Consider the following 18,935-nt stretch of genomic DNA (forward strand, 5'->3'; position numbering starts at 1 on the left):
CAAGAGGGAAATCTCTCACTCCATATTCAACACAATGAAAAATTAATATGAACAAAATCATTTTAAAGTTGAAGCATAGATTATTCTAACTTACTGTAATAGCATGTTTAATGTCTGAAAATGTTTGTCTCCTTATTTTTTCTTTATTAACTACCAACACTGTATACAGAATGCATAGAAATATGAGTTCCTGAAGAGCAATATTGTATCAGTACGATTTAGATGACTTTAAATGTATAGCATCACTTTTTTTGTGTGTGTTAATGAATATTCTGCAACTCCGCACTTCAGTGAAACCATAATTCATTAACACCTGAAGTCAGTATCACAGGCTTCTTCAGTTACTTGATAACATCTTCATTTTTAGAAGAATTATATCTAGAGCTGTCAGCATGTAATAAACTGAATTTGAACAGAAAGAATAAAACTTTCTGAAATCACATCTCTTACCAGTCACTTCAAAAGGATAAAAAGTTTTGGCTGCAGTGGAATTCTGTAGTCTGAATTTGTTCTACCATTAAATGGCAATGTTTTTATAAGTGTTCGGAGCTTAAATCTCTTAATGTTTGTATCTCATTAGGTGCACACTCAGTTGAGAACATGTAAATGTAGGCTACTCATTTACAGCCCTGCTTTCACGTAATGGTAATTCTCGATGTTTCTTAAAATCTCAGCATGTTTTAAATTCTTTCTATAAGTTTAAAAGTTCCCAACAAACTTAATTTCAAAGCTGTTCTAGATGTAGCAATTTTCTACTTTAAATCCATTACTGTACTGTTTATGATCCTGAGAATGACAGCTTTAGCACAGAAATTCAGTACATAAATCCAAATGTTCAAAAAATAGAGAAATGTTCAATGATGTTCATGAATGAATTAAAAAGACATGGGAAAGCAGTGACAGAGACAAATGCTGCAAAGTAAACAAAACCAAACTCCTTTCTTTCCAAATGCTTTTTGACTAAACTGACAAAATATTTATAGATATCTCCACCAGTTAATACAGCAGTTACACAATGTTTCCAAGCTATACAAGACTTTGCTTTAGAGAATATAGACATTCTGTTCTAATTCCTTTGAAGCTTGGAGAGAAACAAAAATTTTCAGATAAGTAATCATGGAAAAAAAAAATTCCTGTTAACTTAAATTATTCATAAATTTTCAGCCAGCTTGAAAACAACCTCTTTCAAAAGGTCCAAAAGAAGAAAAAAAAATTCACGAGGCTTTTTCAAATTAAATATTTTGATTTTAAAACATTTCCATGCTATTTTTAATTTTAATTTTTTTAATTGAGATAGATTTTTAATTGAATTTTTTCCTCTTAATGAAAAAGAAAATAATTCAATCACTGTTTAAAAAGAAATTTCTCTTTTATTTAATTTTGAGTTCAGTCTCCACATCAGCTGGATTTTCAATCCCAAGACATCTATTTGAAGAATGAAACTCGAATCTTTTCATTCTCTGTGAAAGAATGACTGCCTGAAGTAACCGCCTATAAAACCTGAGGAGGTTTTTTCCTACACAATTATCTCTCTACTATGCAACAGAAATATTCAGTAACTCCGCGTATAGTCTATAAATAGTCAAAAAAGAAGTCTTCTTGGAGTTTCCTCCAATCCGTATGATTTAAAATAGCTTTTTCTAACATTACATTAGACAATACTTACTCCTTGATGCTAAAAACTACTTATAAAGACCTTACCAAAATCAAACAATCTCTGTACACCGTGTCTAGAAGATTATAGCCAAATCAAAGGAAACCCATTTGTAAAATATTTCAATTTTTTTAAAACAGAAATAAAAGGGAACTTAAAATACACATTGCTAACATGCAGCCAAAACTCTTAGATCAATACACAAATTATTAGAAATCAGAACTCAAAATAGCAAATCTGGCAAGATAAACCAGCAATAACTTTCCTTTCTGTCCCACAGCAACCTATGCACGGCGCTCTCGCGTTCTGCCCATAAATACGTTTGTTGCTGAGCACAGCAGTAGTTGTGGCTGCTTCTCTGTAACTGTTAAGCCCAAGAGCCTCAATGGCAGCAGGCTGCTGCTACCCTGACACAATCCATTTTTTGAGACCTTCAAGACTCAGAATTCTTTGAACACGATGGCCCAGATTTAGATTCGTGCTGGCACAGATTTTTGTATCTGCAGCTAGCTAAGAAAAGGAAAGAACACATGTTGCGAAGGTGGAAAGATACTGAATAATTAATTATAGCAGGGGAGGAATGTGGGAGTGCTGTGAATATCTGTCACGTTGCTTTTAGTACGTAGGCAGGACTTTGTAGGATTTGAAAAGACACACAAGCTCTATCACGCTTTCCATAATTTCTATTAAAAACAGGCCAGCTGACAAGGACTTACAGAATGATTCCATGCTTCTAGGGAACACATAAATAGTTCTCACAAAACTTTTGCAATCTTCCCTTACAGCCCAACCCCAAGAGGCAATCCATGGAACTGCACTGGATGTTCCCATTAACCTTTTTCTGAATTAGGCACAGCACAGGTTTCTACAATTTGCCCCTGAAATTTGAAACAGAACTATGAAGAAGAATTAGCAATCCCCACTTGGTTGACTGGCTTCCAACTCTTGCTCTACATGTGGACATCAATCCATGCAAAGAGGCTATTCACAGACAAATCACCTGCAGAGAATTTTCCTGCCTCAGCACACCTTGGATCAGAGCACAGCAGCATTTCAGAGCATCTCAAGGCCTTAGATACATGGTAAACGTTGGAGAAAAAGGATATTGGAAGATTGACCGATTTAACATAATTATCTACAGGCATACAGAACTTCTATTTTACATCACTGCCCTCGCACCAAAAGTGAAGAATATATTGAAAATAGTCAAACAAATAAAACCAAATAATTGGGGGAGGAAAAAAAAAAAAAAAAAAAAAAAAAAAAAAAAAAAAAAACAACTTAATAGTAACTTGAAAGGAAGCAACAAATTCTATGTAACGTGAAGGAAGAAAAGAATCATAGTAGGGGTTGTCCTGACTGGGAAAACCAGCCTGAAGGATTTGGTGACAGACAATAAGTGGTCATTGGTTATTATCAAGTGATAGACTTAGAAAGTGTGTCATGCATGATTTACTACACATTTCCTGTAATATAATGATAATCTATCCAATTTATTCCACAGACAAAAATCACTCAAATTTGGAAATGAGCAGTAAGGAATTCTGAATATGTTTCTCCTCTAAATGGTTCAGTACAGCACTACGGCTAAAGGGGACCGTGTCAAGATCACCCAGTGTAGGCAAAACAACTATTTCTGTAGCCATTCAAGATGATTCACTGCTTTGGTGCTTCACCTAAACAGAGTGATAGGTAGTAGCATTTTTCCACTACTTCAAGCCACTGCCTTTTGGCTTCTGACTCTCACTGTTCCATTTTCAGTTACTGATTCTTCTGCTTCTTTCCCATTCTGGTTGAAAAGGTAAAACATATTAGGCTTTTTCTTATATGACTGTTGCTGTAAAGCCAGGTAAGATAAGAAATGACTACTGTCACAACTGTCTCTGTCCTCTCAACATCACAGCATTGATGTGGTTGTGATAGACAAACAGCCTTCTGAAGCGTAAAACAACTGAGAACAGAACCCTGCAAGCTTAGAAGGAATAATCTAGGAAATAAAGCAGTTCTAGGCAAAAAGCAATCTCATGCTGCAGTGCAGGATGTGGCTGAACTGCCTCACACCATGCAGGTTCGCAGTATGAGAATGTACAGCAGTACTCCAAGGTGGAAACATGACAAAAACTTCCAGAAGCGATATCAAACAATCTTTCTGTCTCCAGCTGCTTTTTTCCCCTCCCTTCCCTTTTATTAGTACATAGAAAAATAGAAAGAGCTTTTGACAGTTTTATTATCTGTTACAGACTTTTGAAAGTCACGTCTAACAGTATTTTTCAAAATATATTCTTTGAACTTAGGATGACCGTGCAGTTTCTGCAGCTAACTTTTTGAGGGTATGGGGTATATTACTAAGCAGCCCTGCATGATCACATTTTTTCTATTGTGCACACAACAGAGGAAGTAAACTGTACCAACTATAATACCCTGTGTTTTGGGACAAAGGCTGGATTGGCTCATACACTCCAGCCTCTAGCAGTGGCAAATGCCTAATGATACAGAAGACAGTGAAAACACAATTGTAGCTACAGAACAGTATTTGTAACTTAGGAGACATAACAACAAAATATACTGTTGGCTTTTTGGTTTTTATTTTCCGAATAGAGATTCAACACTTACTCTATAACCTGCCACTACTCCAATTTTAGTCTTCAATTTATGAGGTTCCAGTGCTGAAAGGTGACATATTTCCTAAAGGCAATAAATTGCATCCAAACCAATGCGTACATTAACTTCAGCTATATTACTGAAACAAACATGAGAATTAGATTTGCAAATATTTACACCTAAACATTGTTAAGTGCTACTATGCAAACCTTCAGTTTCTCCTGTAAGAGAAAAACAAAAAGGGGATTGGAGATGTTTTCCTCATCGGTATAAATCAAGAAATAGATTCTTCCATGTATTTGGCTCACCATCTAACGTTGGGGTGCTGGAATTGTAAATGGCACTGAAGGACTAATTAACAAGAATTTTGCTTGAATGAGGCACCACTGAGGAAAACAGATTACAGAAGATGCAACATCTAAGGAACCACAGAGGCTTCAAACCACATACAAAAACACATTTTCAGCATTCAAATTTCTGAAGGTGTAACAGATGTGAGACAACATATGCATAACAGTTTATTGGTGCCCTGTGTTTCAAAAGGGCAGGTTCTTGTTTATTTGCTTTCTTTAATTTTTCTTTCTTTACACACTTCTAAATTTAGTGTCTTGTCAAATTTGATAAATGCTTGCTCTCAATACTGTGCTTTGTGAGCTAAATAAGGAACCTTGTCACGTATGTTAGACATCTGCATTTCTTAATATAGATGTTGTATTTAATCTGCCCTAACCTATTTGTGACTATCCAGTCAGCTTTTCTTGGTGATTTCCCACAAACACTTTAATGTAAAACAACAGTGGGAGGAAAATATCACCTAAGAACTCGATATAATTGTACAAAAACATATCTCAGTTTATAACTGAGGGCTAACTGCAGGCTAAAACATTTTAGTATTGCAAATTTCAGAGTAGCTTTGCACCTAATTCTTGCGGCTCAATCTGTAAACCCATTTCTTTCCCCATTCCTCTATTTGCTATGGGCTTTAATGTCATTTTTCATTTATTTCCTTTGCTTTGCTGTTTGCCTTAAGTAGGCCTGCCATTACAGATCGACTTTCTCATTCTGCCAAAACATATTTCTCACAGTATCACGAAGCATTGACTGTACAACTCTAAAGCATCAAAAATCATTTGTTAGAAACAGTCTGTATATCTGAGATCTCTCTTTCTACAATCCCTTTCTCCTTTCTTCTATTACATTTTTCCAGAGTAGCCAACGCTTTCTGTGGTGAGCAATTTTATTTCTGATCTTTAAGTTCACTTTGCCCCTAAAATCCAACATTTTTTTATTTTTTTTTTTTAAAGGAAAATTAGTTGAATACATTTTGATGAATAATTTATTCAGTGGGGGATCTCTTACATTTATCAAATACTTCTATCAAGTTTCTAAGCAGCTTTACTAAAGCCCAAATACAGCCTTGTCTTCATGCAGACACAGAAGAGTTTACTTATGTCCACACTTAGTTAAGGAAATGTAGTTATTTTGTACCTTGTGTAAGAAACAAAATAAACCTAATTTTCTAACAAGAAAATCAAACAAGTGTGACCTTCATTTTCTTAATTTCACCCAGCCTACTTCATGTTTAATATTCAAAGTTACTTTTAAGATTATTCTCCTTATCTTTCGGCACTTTTCCTAGTGCTTTCATTCTCACATTTTCACCTAAGCAGCAAAAGCAGCACACTTTTGTGGTATTTTACTGCTTTGCAATGCAAGGCATTAATCAGCTCTCATCTGCATGCCTTTAAATAAGCCTGAGGCATGCAGTTTCTCAGAAAGCTTTGACTTGTTGCTTAAATAGACAATTTGTTTTAAGTCAATCAACTTGTTTTTGAGCCAGGAAAATCTCACATTAAATACTTGCCAACAGTTATTAATTCTTCCACTAAACCATTCCTAAAGGAAAATGTTAAGTACTTTCTAATAAACTATTTGAGAAAAAAGATTCAAGTCTCCCAAAACAACCTCTTTTGCAATATAGATTGACAGCACAATAAAGATGCAAAAAGGCAATAGTTTATTACTATTGCATAACAAAAATGTCAAAAGAAGATACAACAATGGCAATCCAGAATACTGCTGAATTATGAACATGAGCAATTGAGCGTGTTAGTGCAAAACAACAGATTCAGCTCTATGATGGACTTTCAATTTAAGATTCATGAAATAGCTAAATAACTGTGAGCAGAGTAAACATTCAGACAATCTTTCAATCATATTAGTATTTTAAATATTGCTAACTTCTATAAGCAAAACAAAATCAAACTGCAGGGAATAATCCAATGATTTCAAAAAAATTAAAAATTTAAATTCCTCAGAGCTTTAAACCCAGGGTTGATTCCTTCCCTTTAGTTCTTCATTTCTCCCTGACGTTCTGGCCCAAATTCCTAACAACATGAGGTCTCAAACATCTTGAGCACTTCTGAAATAGCTCAGGAGTTTTGCTGCTCTGAACCATTTCAAGTGCATCATCCAAAAAAGAGCAGAAAGATCACCAGTCTTCACATATGGATGACTGTGCTACTTCAAAAACAACTTTGCTGAGCAATATTTAAGAGAAGGCCTAAAACTCAATATTCACAATGCTTCCATGAGCATTTCCTACATTAAATATTGTACAGGCCAAAATTACACTAATTTACACAGCCAATATATGATAGCTGTGATGAAACGTCATCAGCAACAGCACTATGTCACTGCACTACTCAACCCTCAGACAAGATTAGCAAAGAAGGGGTGGACTTTCTTCAGTGGATGGCACAAGAAACCATACTGTGTAAAGCTACAGGAAGAGATCTTTCCCTGATGTCAGTCTTGTCAAACAAACTGGCAAAGACACAGAGGAATAAACTGAGCTTGCAGTAGGAACTGAGCATTTCCTCAATCATAAAACTTGTCAACATATAACTAGTCTGAAAGATCAGAATATTCTTTGTTGCAAACTTATCTTCTAAATGTATCTATCTTTTGATTTTGAAACTATTTACTTTCAACACTGCCATTAGGAAAATGATATGAATGTAAGTTATTCATGTGAGAACTTCAAGCACAGCTTCTGATAAACCAGAAATGTTTTTATTTTTTAAAAAAAGAGTGATAAATCAGGTTCCAATTTCAAACTCCTTCCTATCCTTCAATCAGGAAAAAAAAAACAAAAGACAACCATAAAAGAGCACTCTTCAGCTTCCAATTTGTTTATTCTCTACTAGTAATAGTACTGTGAGCTAATTAACCAGAATACATAATCATTTCCCATTGAAACAATTTGAAAAGGAAATTTAGAACTGCGTGTTCAGCTACAGTTAAGGGAAAGGGAAAAAAAGAAACATGGATTTTTAGTAGCATCAATCTAAAGTCTTCAGTCAGATCAAACATAGAAAAACAACGCATCGCAAAGAGAGGCAACCATCTGGAATGAGATTTTGCCCAGTTTCTGAAGAAGTGGTGTAAATCTGCAGGAAGGAGAAATCATTAAGGAAGCAACATTTGTGGCATGTGGTAACATGTGACATGGCTGAAGAATTATGCCCTCAGAAGTCAGAAGATTGATTCTGCAATTACCTTTCTTAAAAATTTATTTAGTTTTGCCGAATTTATTGAGAGTCCTCTCGCTTATGGCCTATATAAATTCAGCACGATAAATAAAACCCTGCACTTGCTCAGTTTTCCCACGAGATGGCGCTAAATTCATACCCTGCAGAAAAGCATTAACAAAGCAGAAAAACACGGAGGAAAAACTGCAGTTACATGCCTCATAAAAATAACGATAACAACGCTAATTTGCCTTTACATAAGAATAAAGAATTTCAATTAGGGAAAAATAAAATTAGCACTCTAGTGTTCTTCTCTTAGAAGAGTGAGCAATTTTCCCCTCCTAATTCAAAGAGCTAAGGGCTGAGTGAGGGGATGCACGTATGTAAGATATGCATGGACAGCCACATATCCCCCCTAGAATTACATAAATCAAAACCAGGGATTGCTACAGTAATGTTCAAACTCAAATCAAAGCATTATTACTCTGAAACTTTGCTTTAATTCATAAGTTTAGAACCTTTAGCACATAAATTAAGGCCATTTCACTAATAAAAAGAATTACTATTAATCCTCCTCAAAACTACGACTCTGAAGGATACAGTAGAAGAACATGGTATTGTGGCTTTTCTTCCTTCTTATGGAATTTTTTCTAAACCTGGTAATTGCTGACCTACAGATGGCTGCAAATGCAGTAAGCCTTGGCTCGTTGTTCCGTGCTCTGATTCAGAACCAGAATATTTGTACACAATAAATTATTTCACTCCCCTACTTACAGTAACACTGGGCTGTCAATGCTGAACATGAGCAAACTGCTTGCACTGCAAACACCATCAGACACTGACAGCCAGTTGCACAGTTTGTTCTTGTATGTTTAAATGTGGGACAGCATTCACTCAAGTAAAAAAGACAAATACAACAAGAACATAAAAAACTCAGTACTGCAAAAATAACTACCTAATTAAATGCCAATTAAATATTCAAGAATATAAGTTCTAATCACTGTTGACTTATATTACTTAAACATGCCTATAAAAACTGTTGTACATTTCTATAGGAAAAAAATACCAAATTAATGGTGTGATTCTGAAATTAGACCACAATACCATGAAAAGTTACTGCTAGGGTTAGAGATCTAACAATAAACGACTACAGGGGGAAAGTAATATTCTACTTTAAACTACTAAAGATTCTCTACAAATACTTTTTTTTTTTTTTTTCTTTTTTTCCTAGTATTTGCTGGTGGATTCTTTTTTGAGAATATACCAATGTTAATTGCTACAACACTGACTTCGTAGTGCATCCTTCAGTTGGCCAACTGTCTCATAGTGGTTCAAAAGCATGAAGCGCAGGGAAGCCTCCAGTGAGCCGCTCAGTGCCAGTTGCAGTGAAATAAACAGAAATGAAGGGGAGTTTGGGGACAACTGCATACCTCAGTACTGAATTTTAAACTGACAACACTGTACCTTCTGTCAGCAGTCCATTAGTACTGTACAATACCTTCTTCCTGTCTCTCAAACTGCTCATAAGTAAGCATGCTGTAAGACCATTCTGACTATGCATCTATTAAGAAAGAAAGGAGTTACTAAGTTCTGCCTTTCAGCCAGACAAAACAAAACCTAATACAGGCAAGAAAATGTGAAAGTGAATTCAGGATCAGGTACGTGCATCATTTTCACAAAACACCATGCAAACTCCAGAAGCACGGTGCTACTAATGGCTTCTTTTCAACTGCCCCATGCTACAGATCAGAACACAGCAAAATCTGGGGGGTGGGGTATGGCATATTGAGCCACCTTGGAATGCAAAAGACTTATTTAATCATGACTGCTAGAGTTTTTGCCCCTATCACATGCTTAGACATCTGCTGACTATATAATGCAAACCCACTGCAGTTTAAGTACAGATTTGTGATCAAAAATGAATATCCCCATCAACATATCCTCCTCTAATCTCCAGTTTTACCACCAAATGTTTAGAGAGGATTTTTTCTATACTGTGTAATAGAGGATGAGAATATAGAATCAATACACAATATCTAGGATGTTCCATGCATCCTGTTCCATTTCTGTAAATTATTTAGTAACAATTATGGGTTCTTTCAGATACTTTGTTTTTTAAGAAATGATGTAAACTTATACTTTTCTACTCCTAAATTCGTGCTCAGATTCATCTTTCTCTGAGTCATTTTATCTTACTCTCAAGCAGCACAGAAGAGATGGAGCACATTAACCACCTGAAACTGCTCTACAGCTTATAGCTGAAATATACATCTCCTTTCTTCTCTACTCAAAGTTTTCTCTACGCATTTGCCACATCTCACTCATACCTGATCTATTTTACTCTATATAAATTTTTCAATCTCAGCTTTTCTTTAGTCATAGCATTTCCCCCAAAAATATTGTTTTGTAGATGAGAATATGCTTTATCAAATAGCGTTATTGTTCTCTTTGTACCTATTGTAGTTTCCACGGAAATAAGTAGGAGGCATTACTTTCAGAGGAACCTACATACACTGCTACACAAATGATAAAGGAGGTGAAGATTCTGATCCTTTATTGCTGTCTGTTGATCCTTATGCACAAAGATGCTGAAACTCGCCTGAAATTGCAAGCACTCTTTTTCTCCTTAACAATCCCACTGCCTTCACAGTGATAGAAAGAACACTGACAGTGAAGGATGAATTTGGAAAGCAATGTGACCTGTTAGTCTTTTTCCCACACTGCAAATTTTTTACAGTTTTATCCTTTGGCCCTAGCTCTCTCAATTCAAACCCATAAAACCCCATCCATTAGAAATTCCTTCCAAAATAAAAAAGAGTAACCACTCTACAAAGGATAATCTGACAGTATCACAGAATCACAGAATTGTAGGGATTGGAAGAGACATCTAGAGATCATTGAGTCCAACCCCCCAGCTGATATGAAGTAGTATATTTCAACATTCTCAAACAATGAAATATGCACTGGTTAGAATATTAGAAATATTAATTATTCTGTGCAATCAACCTCACCACTGCCAGAAGCAGTAAAAATCCTGCAGTAATTTACTGCACTCACTGAAACTCAAGTCGATGTCCTTTATATCTGGATTGAATTAGATTCCAAAAAGTGATGAATTGTATTTGTGTAACTAAGCACCTCCTAACCACAGTAAGAATTGGACGTGGCACAACTCAGGTCACTAACAGCTGCAAAGGATAAACTGCAAGGGAATTATTCTCCGTTATGTCACATACTACATCTTCTATCATTTCCTTCTCCCTCTAACTGTAAAGAAGTGCATCTATGCCAGCTTGTATCAATTGTACTGTAATGCAGATGTTCCTTGAGGTGTAAGATCTGTGCCAGAAATCTCTAGATTAAACCAAAATACAAAACTTTCAGAGGAAATTCTAGAGGACAGAATCTGTGATGAGTGATAACTTTCACTAGTCACTACAAATCAAATAAATGTATGAATCTTAAATCCTTGAATATGGTGCTAGAGAACAACGTTTCTGCATGAAACTGCCATTTTGTTCTGTTTTTAAACTAGAAAAAAAAAATCAGTACAGTGGTTTTAATTCTGTCAGTACTGCCCAAGCATGTACATAGTCTTAAAAATGAGACCACAGAAGAGTTGGTTAACTAAACAGTATTGTTCTAATGACATGCACAGAGAAATCTGTGCTAAAAACACTGTTCATTTGTGCTTCAAAGTAGATTGATCTATATTTGCCATCTGCGGGCCAAACTGCTGCTGAAAACACCAAGCAGACTGATGATCACAGGTTAATTTAATTCTTTCCAACTGGATATGCAGGAAGAAGATAGAGTTGCTAAAAAAAAAAAAAAAAAAAAAAAAAAAAAAAAAAAAAAAAAAAAAGAGCAAGCCATTTTCTGCACGTTTATTAAAAGATATTTCTACACAAGTAAAAATTTATTGGGGCCCCTTCATGCTGTGAAGCTGTCAGTCAGTGAGGAAGAGGTGCAAAAATCAAAACAGCCAGATTGTTCAAAGAGGTGAAAAGGACTCGGCAGGTAAAAGTATGATCAAAGAATTGAGGAAAGAAGAACAAAAGACATAGAAGAGAAAATACAGTGGAGCTTAAAAGTTATTATGCTATGTTTTATCTCTAACAGGAATACTTGCCAGATAGATGGCAGTGAAAACTGCATTGCAGGCTCTACATTTCTTTTTTCATATGATCAATTCCTGTAGCTGCTGAAGAGGCTGATTGATTACAGAAGGGAACAGGGGAAGTCAACGAAACCCCATCCTTTTGTCAAGTCTTAAATCATTACCTCAGATAAAGCATGATACAACTCTACCAATTCTTTCACATTTTTCCTCCCTCAATGCCTCTGTATTATCTTTAATTTACCCTACTCTATGAAAAAATAAAAGCAAGAACAATTACAGTTTAAAAACTAATTTTATTGACATGACATTGGCCTCATTGACATCTCCATTGGCAAAACAAATTCCTGCAGCTCAACTAGGCTTATTTTATATCATTTTTTCTAACAGTATTCCTAATTCAAAATTCGGTGGCATACTGAACCACTTGCTATTACTTTCAATGAAAAGTATACCTTGTTAATGCTCAATGCATATCAAAGTACTCCATGTACCCTTTTTTCCCCCACTTTCATTCCCTTCACTCTATACTGTCTTCTTACAATTGAAATTTGTCTGCTAAGAGAAAGCAAAGTCCAAAGTCTTGGCCACTTCATATATGAAAGCGTACCTTAAAACAGCATTCTCTCACTGCCACAGACCTTAGTAAAAAGTACTATGTACTTGTTTTTTGGGTTTGTTTGGTTTTTTTTTTCATTTTTTTCCTGTTTATCAGCATCCTAGAAGAGCCTACCAAAACCTGAAGTGCTACCAACATTGAATATGAATCAAATATCAAGGTATGACAATGTGAATAACCATTCTGTTCCAAAACTGCTCGCTGAAATGAACGCTTACTGTAAACAGCAACTTCTAGACAATGTCGTAAGCACTTTAAAAATATATATTTTTATCAAAAAGATTATATCAAAAAGTAAAAGCCTACCATTGGAAAAAAAAAAATACTCCTCTTTGCATGCACGTTTATATATGAAAACGTTGTTAGTTCGAGTAAAATGTGCACACATACCTGTACTAACCTCACATCTTTTCACTCTGGAGAAACCAAACTCCCAGAAACTGCCTATTTGTTACAGCACAATCTATTCCAATCACTTGTACTTGCACGGGGAGGAACTGAAAGTTAATATTCTCAGAATCAGACAGTAGAATACCCACAGCAGGACATCCACATAAGCCACTGGTCAAAAAAATTTCCTTAGAAAGAGAAACGAGAGATGTGGTCATCGCTGCCATCACTCTGCTGATTCTTTTCAATAGCACAGAGAAGAAAAAGTGACCCTCTCAAAGAATCCAAATATTTTTATAACTTTCACACCCACATCAAATTCACAGTTTTCTCGTCTATGAGCTTACAGCTCTCACTCTTTCCATCTTTTTCCTCTCTGTAGCAAGAAAATACTGCCAAACAATAATTAAGTGATCAATAAACAATATTTCCAAGCAACTATCCTTCTGATTACTCTATTTTACAAGAAATACTTGGAGAGAGGCAGAAAGCAGGAAAAAAATATTTACTTTTATGTAGTCCTATATTCTTATTTGTTGATGATACTTTTCTTGCTCTAAGACCTTTCCCACAGGAGGTTTATCTGAGCTGGGCCATACAGCATAAATTCTAGGAACGATGAAATGCAAAATACCCTGACCTCCTTGGAGAGTAACAGCCAATGTTCACCTGCCAAAAGAAAAGCCAGCCTTCAGCCAGCTGCTTCTTCTGTTTTTAACCATTGCTAAACAGGATAAAGGAGAAAATTGCTCCAGACATCACAGAAAACAAAGAAAATAAACGCATTTGATTAGTTTGTAATTAAATGGACATTGCAGTAATATTTTTTTGTCTGAAGAATCTTTTATCACTTTTTTTTCTTTCCTTGTAACAGCTAGAAACAAAAAGCAACAAAAAGCAGCAGCTCTTCAAGGGAGCAAGCTAACAGTTATTTTCTCTTGCGTAGTCTGACACAAAAGTCCCCAAAACTTCTCTTGAACCTGATGTTAAAACATGGAGCCCTGCTCAGCAATATTTGTCATCTTACCCAGAATATGAGAATAAACCACACTAATCAATAAGCTCTACTAGAATTATATTGTGCAGCTTCATTCACTTACTTTTCTGTATCAAATCAATCTTCAAAAGCATGTTGAGAGTACAGCTGGGCTGAAAGTGGCCCAGGAGACAAAAGTTTGATAGCTACATTCTGATCTACAAAATAAAGTGCTTTTAGTTTCCATTATGTTAGAATTCAATTTATGAGATTAATATCAGAAGGCTACAATATTACTGATGAACAGATACATTTTTTCCTGGTCCCAAAATCTGATTCACTGCCAGCATCTGACAAATCTATTCAATAAATAAATCAATGCATTGTTTCTATCTATGAATATTATCCAATGGTAGCATATTTTCACCAACTCACAAAATTTTTTTTCAAGAGAAGTAATGAGAATTTTGCAGTAGCATAATGTAATTAATCAGAACATTGATATTTTTGCTGTCATAATACCCTGCTTCTTTGTTATCACTGGGAAGCAGAAAAACAATCTAAATTTACATTCAAAAATGTCAAAACGTAATTTTTCATGTAACTGTAGAAAGAGAAAATGGTTTTGGTCTTTGTTTTTAAATGTAATGCTTCTTCTCAACAGGATATTACTTTCTTGATTCAAACTCATAAGACAAATCTGAGTCATCTCTGGAGTTTTATAAGAGAACTAGAACCTACTTAAACAATGCTTTCTTTGTAAATGCCAAAGAAATCCTTGCCAGATATTGATATATCTCAACATTTCTATCTTCCCTAATAAAAGTCTAACCTTTATTAAATACAAATGTACATTCTGTAAAAGGTCTACTCACCAATGTTGACGCTAAACATATTCAAAAAAAAAAAAGAAGAAAAAAAAGAAAAGAAAAAAGCAACCATACAACTCTTGCTAGAATCTGCTTCTCAAAGTGAGTTCATCTGCTGCAAGTTTGCTGACAGCAAGTTTGGTTTCATTGTGAGCATGGTTCCAGGCAGAGAAAGCCTTCTGACACTTCCTCCTCTTAATTTGGAGACCAAATTCCCTGGTCGAGAGAACCAGAATGAAAGAATGTCTGGAACATCAACTGATAGATTTGTGCAGAAGATGTCACCATTCACTGCTGACCTCATGTTATTTTCACTCTGATCATTCTGTTCTTTAAGGCCACTAAGAAGTTTGGAATACAGTCCACACAGGTAATTCATCTTTTAAACTTACACGAAGGGAAGGGTAACTGCAGTTCAAATATAGCTCAAATACAACTTATAAGCCCTTCGTCAACGTGCCTTTATAGGAAATATTCTGATGGGATCATCTGGTGATAAAATGTTTTATATATCCAATGAAAGAAGAAAAAAGGATCTTTGAAACATCCTTTGAATGAGGGCAAGAAACAGTGGGGCTCATCATTCAGACACTACAAGATGGTTTTGTACTGGATTCAACAACTGGACAATACTGGATGCCTGGGGTACAGTAAAAGATACATAAGCTTTTTACAGTAGTTTCAGCTTAAGGACTTCTAGATCCCCAGTTGAGATCTATGCACTTATTAGCCCTTGAAGGACTTTTGTAAATTTAACAACCTTTTAAATCTGCAGCAGGCAAAGCCTTATTACAGTGACTACTAGTCTTTCATTTTAATGTCTTCTTATTAATTCTAAATATGCTTCCTTCAATTTGGTATTTCCTGATTCTTGTCTCAGAAGAAATTTCAGTTACTCCTATTTTTTTTTCCTCTTTAAACGCTGCTCAGACTCTTGCAGATTTCTATTAGATCTCACTTCTCTCATTGCTCTAACAGACCTATTTAGACTCACAAAAAAGCTATTCCATATTTTTGTTCATCTTTCCTTCCTTTTTCAGTTGTACCTTCTCTAGTTCTACCCTAACCTTTACAAGATGAAGAGGATGTGAATTGGTATAGAATTCAGGACAAAATAGCTACAGAACAAAGTTTCACCATAGTGTTCCCTAGCTTGCTGGTAATTCCTTTCCCAATTATTTCTAATCTTCAGTTAGATTTCTTTGACTGTACTCAGTATGTAAGCTGACATTTCGGTAGAAAATCTGAAATAACTCTAAACTTCTTTCCTTTGTACTCATAATCCAGAGAATATCATTTCTTCATAAATTCAGGATTATTTTTCTCTCCCTTGGGTCTATGCCTTCATCAGTACTGAATTTCATTTGCAGTTTCATCACACACTCATTCAGCAGCCCTCTGCAAATCTTTGTCAGCATTCACTGTCACTACTGTGATTAAGAGCAGCAGCTGACAACCATATTGTTACCCCCTTTTTCAGAGTAACTAATGAGTGCTTCACAAAGGAGACACCTCTTGTACACCATAAGTCATCTTCCTGATTCATTTTAACTTATTATTATAGGAGAGTTATTCTGCAAGCGATTAACTCATGTGATAGAGTCATTTCATATCAGATTAGTTCCTTTAAGACTTTCTGGTGGGTGATTTTAAGAAAAAAATTTCATGATCAAAATGCTATGAATATACAACACTTAATACTGAAATATCAGCAGCAGGATTTTTACATAGAATAGCTTGAGTTGGAAGGGACCTCAACAATTGCCTACTTCTAGCCTGCCTGCCATGGGTAGGAGTTGCCAACCACCAGATCAGACTGCCCAGAAACCCACCAAACCTGGTTTTGAATGCCTCCAGGGAAAGGGCATCCAGAAGCTCTCTAGGCAGGCTGTTCCAATGCCTCACCACCTTCTGAGTAATTTCTTCCTACATCCAATCTAAACTTCCTTTCAGTTTAAATCCATTCGCACTTGTCCTGTCAATATCTACCTGCATAAAAAGTCTCTCCCTCTCCTGCCTGCAAGCTCCATTCAAGTACTGGAAGATCATTATCAGGTCTCCCCAGAGCCTTCTCTTCTCCAAGTTAAACAATCCCAACTCCCTCAACCTTTCATCAAAGGAGGGGTGCTCCAGCTCTCTTATCATCTTGTGGCCGTCCTCTGGATGCGTTCCAGCAGCTCCACATCTTTCTTCTGCATGTTGGAATCCCAAACCCATAGAGATATAAAGAAGGAATTCTGTGGAGTCAAGAGACATTGGCACCAAACCACCCTCACTGTATCTGGTTTAAAACTAATAGTCACTTCCTGCCTGCAAAAATCCAGATGTTTGGTCACAGTTTTTGTTTGGTTGTATGTTTTCTTACTGCACTTCCCCCAAGGAAAAGTAAAAGATCATGTAGCTTTCAATTTCCTACCTGAAGGAAGCCTCTACATTACTTCATTTTGACTTAGAATTGCAAGTTTTGACTCAAAGTAAAACTTGAATTATTTCCCAGCAATCTATGTTTTGTGTAAACATAGTTGTGTGGGTTTGGTTTTTCCTGCTTTGTTTTGTTGTGTTTTTTTGTTTTGTTGTGTTTTTTTGTTTTGTTTTTAAGAACTTGCCTTGATGCTTGAAAATTTATAATTGTACCAAATTTAAGTCATAGAAATGTAATTGTGCTGTACTGACCAAAAGATTATATTTAGTATAAGATTTACAGCATTCATTGCAGTTAAAATTTGAGACAGAACAATGAGTTTCCTGTCTTTTAAATTGTTCAATCCTTTTCAAAATAAAAAATAACATGAAACAGATGTTTCTCCTGCTTATTTGTCACTTTCAGTAGTTTGCCCAGTTAATTCAGAAGTTGCTTCAGCAGGTAACTGAATAATTCAACTAGATTAATTTACAAGTACATTTCCAACAAAACTAACTGAAATGAGGACATTTGTAGATAAAATAAATAAAATAATAGAGATTTTGAGTCTTCTTCCACTCATGGAATACGTGCACATTGAACTATAAGTTCTTCTTTTTCAAATAATATTTCTTGCAGTTCTTAAGGGGTGCTGAGGCCCAGTTTAGGCCCTTCACAACTACTAAAAATCACACCTTAAAAAAAAAAGTGCAAAAAATTATCCTAAATGACTACAGTGCTGTAAACACTAAACTCAGGCATAAACATTTTTCTGAATGAACCTCAAATACATAACTGGGGCTTTCCCCAACTCTTGCAAAAAGAAATAAAATTTACATTATGAATAATACATCTATTGAGTATCCTGTGGTTTTATTATATAAAACAAATGCAGTAACATATGGTACATCTGTTTCATATTTTCCCTTTCTCCTGACATACCACTACTCACAATATTAACACACTTCTGTTGGTTCATAAAAATTATTTTTAAGCTGCATATCAAATGCAGCCTCCTTCCACAATCAGTCCAAAAACACGATACGCCTCTCTCCTTACACAGATTTATACAGAGATATTAACCAAGTAAAAATAAAATTAAAACAAAAAGAGAAACTGGTCATTGTATTATCAATTACTTCACAATTCTTCACTTCCACAAGCTCACTTTAACATACATTCGCATCCCATAGCTCACAGGGAAAGTAATGGCAGTATTTCTGACACCAACAGAAAAAATAGTTACAACTCTCTCAAGGAAACCTATACTGTATTCAAATTTGTACAAAGACACATTCTTCACCTCTATAGGTGATCACAGACAAAACAAGTAGATAAGAAATAGTAACTACGGGGTGTACAAGCAACAGTGAAAGGATATACATGGATATGTATAAAAAGAGATCACCAAGTAATAACAAGCCTAGGAGAAATAATATGACAGGTGTGTAAAACAGGCTGACCTATAAAATGATATAATTGGGAAGAAAGATGGTTGGTTGTAATGTGATCGAAATCACAGCCACGACAGCAAAGCAGCAAGGTCCCAGGCTGCAACAAGTGAGAAATTGCCCAAATGTGACAGCTGTGGGCACAAAAATAGAAGGAAAGCTGCTTACCTTTGGAAGGCCAGTGAGATACCAGTGAAATACCCTTGCCTGCACTGCCAACCCCTTAAACAAGGTCTGGGAATGGGTGGATCCTCGCTCCACCCATTCTGGTTACTCACACGCATTTCATTGCATGCACCTGAGCTCCCCTGGGTGGGGCCA

At 35.6% G+C, this 18,935-nt stretch overlaps 1 protein-coding gene across 6 annotated transcripts in view; it reads right to left on the bottom strand.

Annotated features, from left to right (window-relative positions):
* Window positions 1-18,935, bottom strand: part of ERC2 (ELKS/RAB6-interacting/CAST family member 2) — a 428,344-nt gene that overhangs the window by 371,555 nt on the left and 37,854 nt on the right. The window lies entirely within an intron of this gene.

This window comes from Lagopus muta, chromosome 11 (genome assembly GCF_023343835.1).
Source record: "Lagopus muta isolate bLagMut1 chromosome 11, bLagMut1 primary, whole genome shotgun sequence".
NCBI classification, from domain to species: domain Eukaryota; kingdom Metazoa; phylum Chordata; class Aves; order Galliformes; family Phasianidae; genus Lagopus; species Lagopus muta.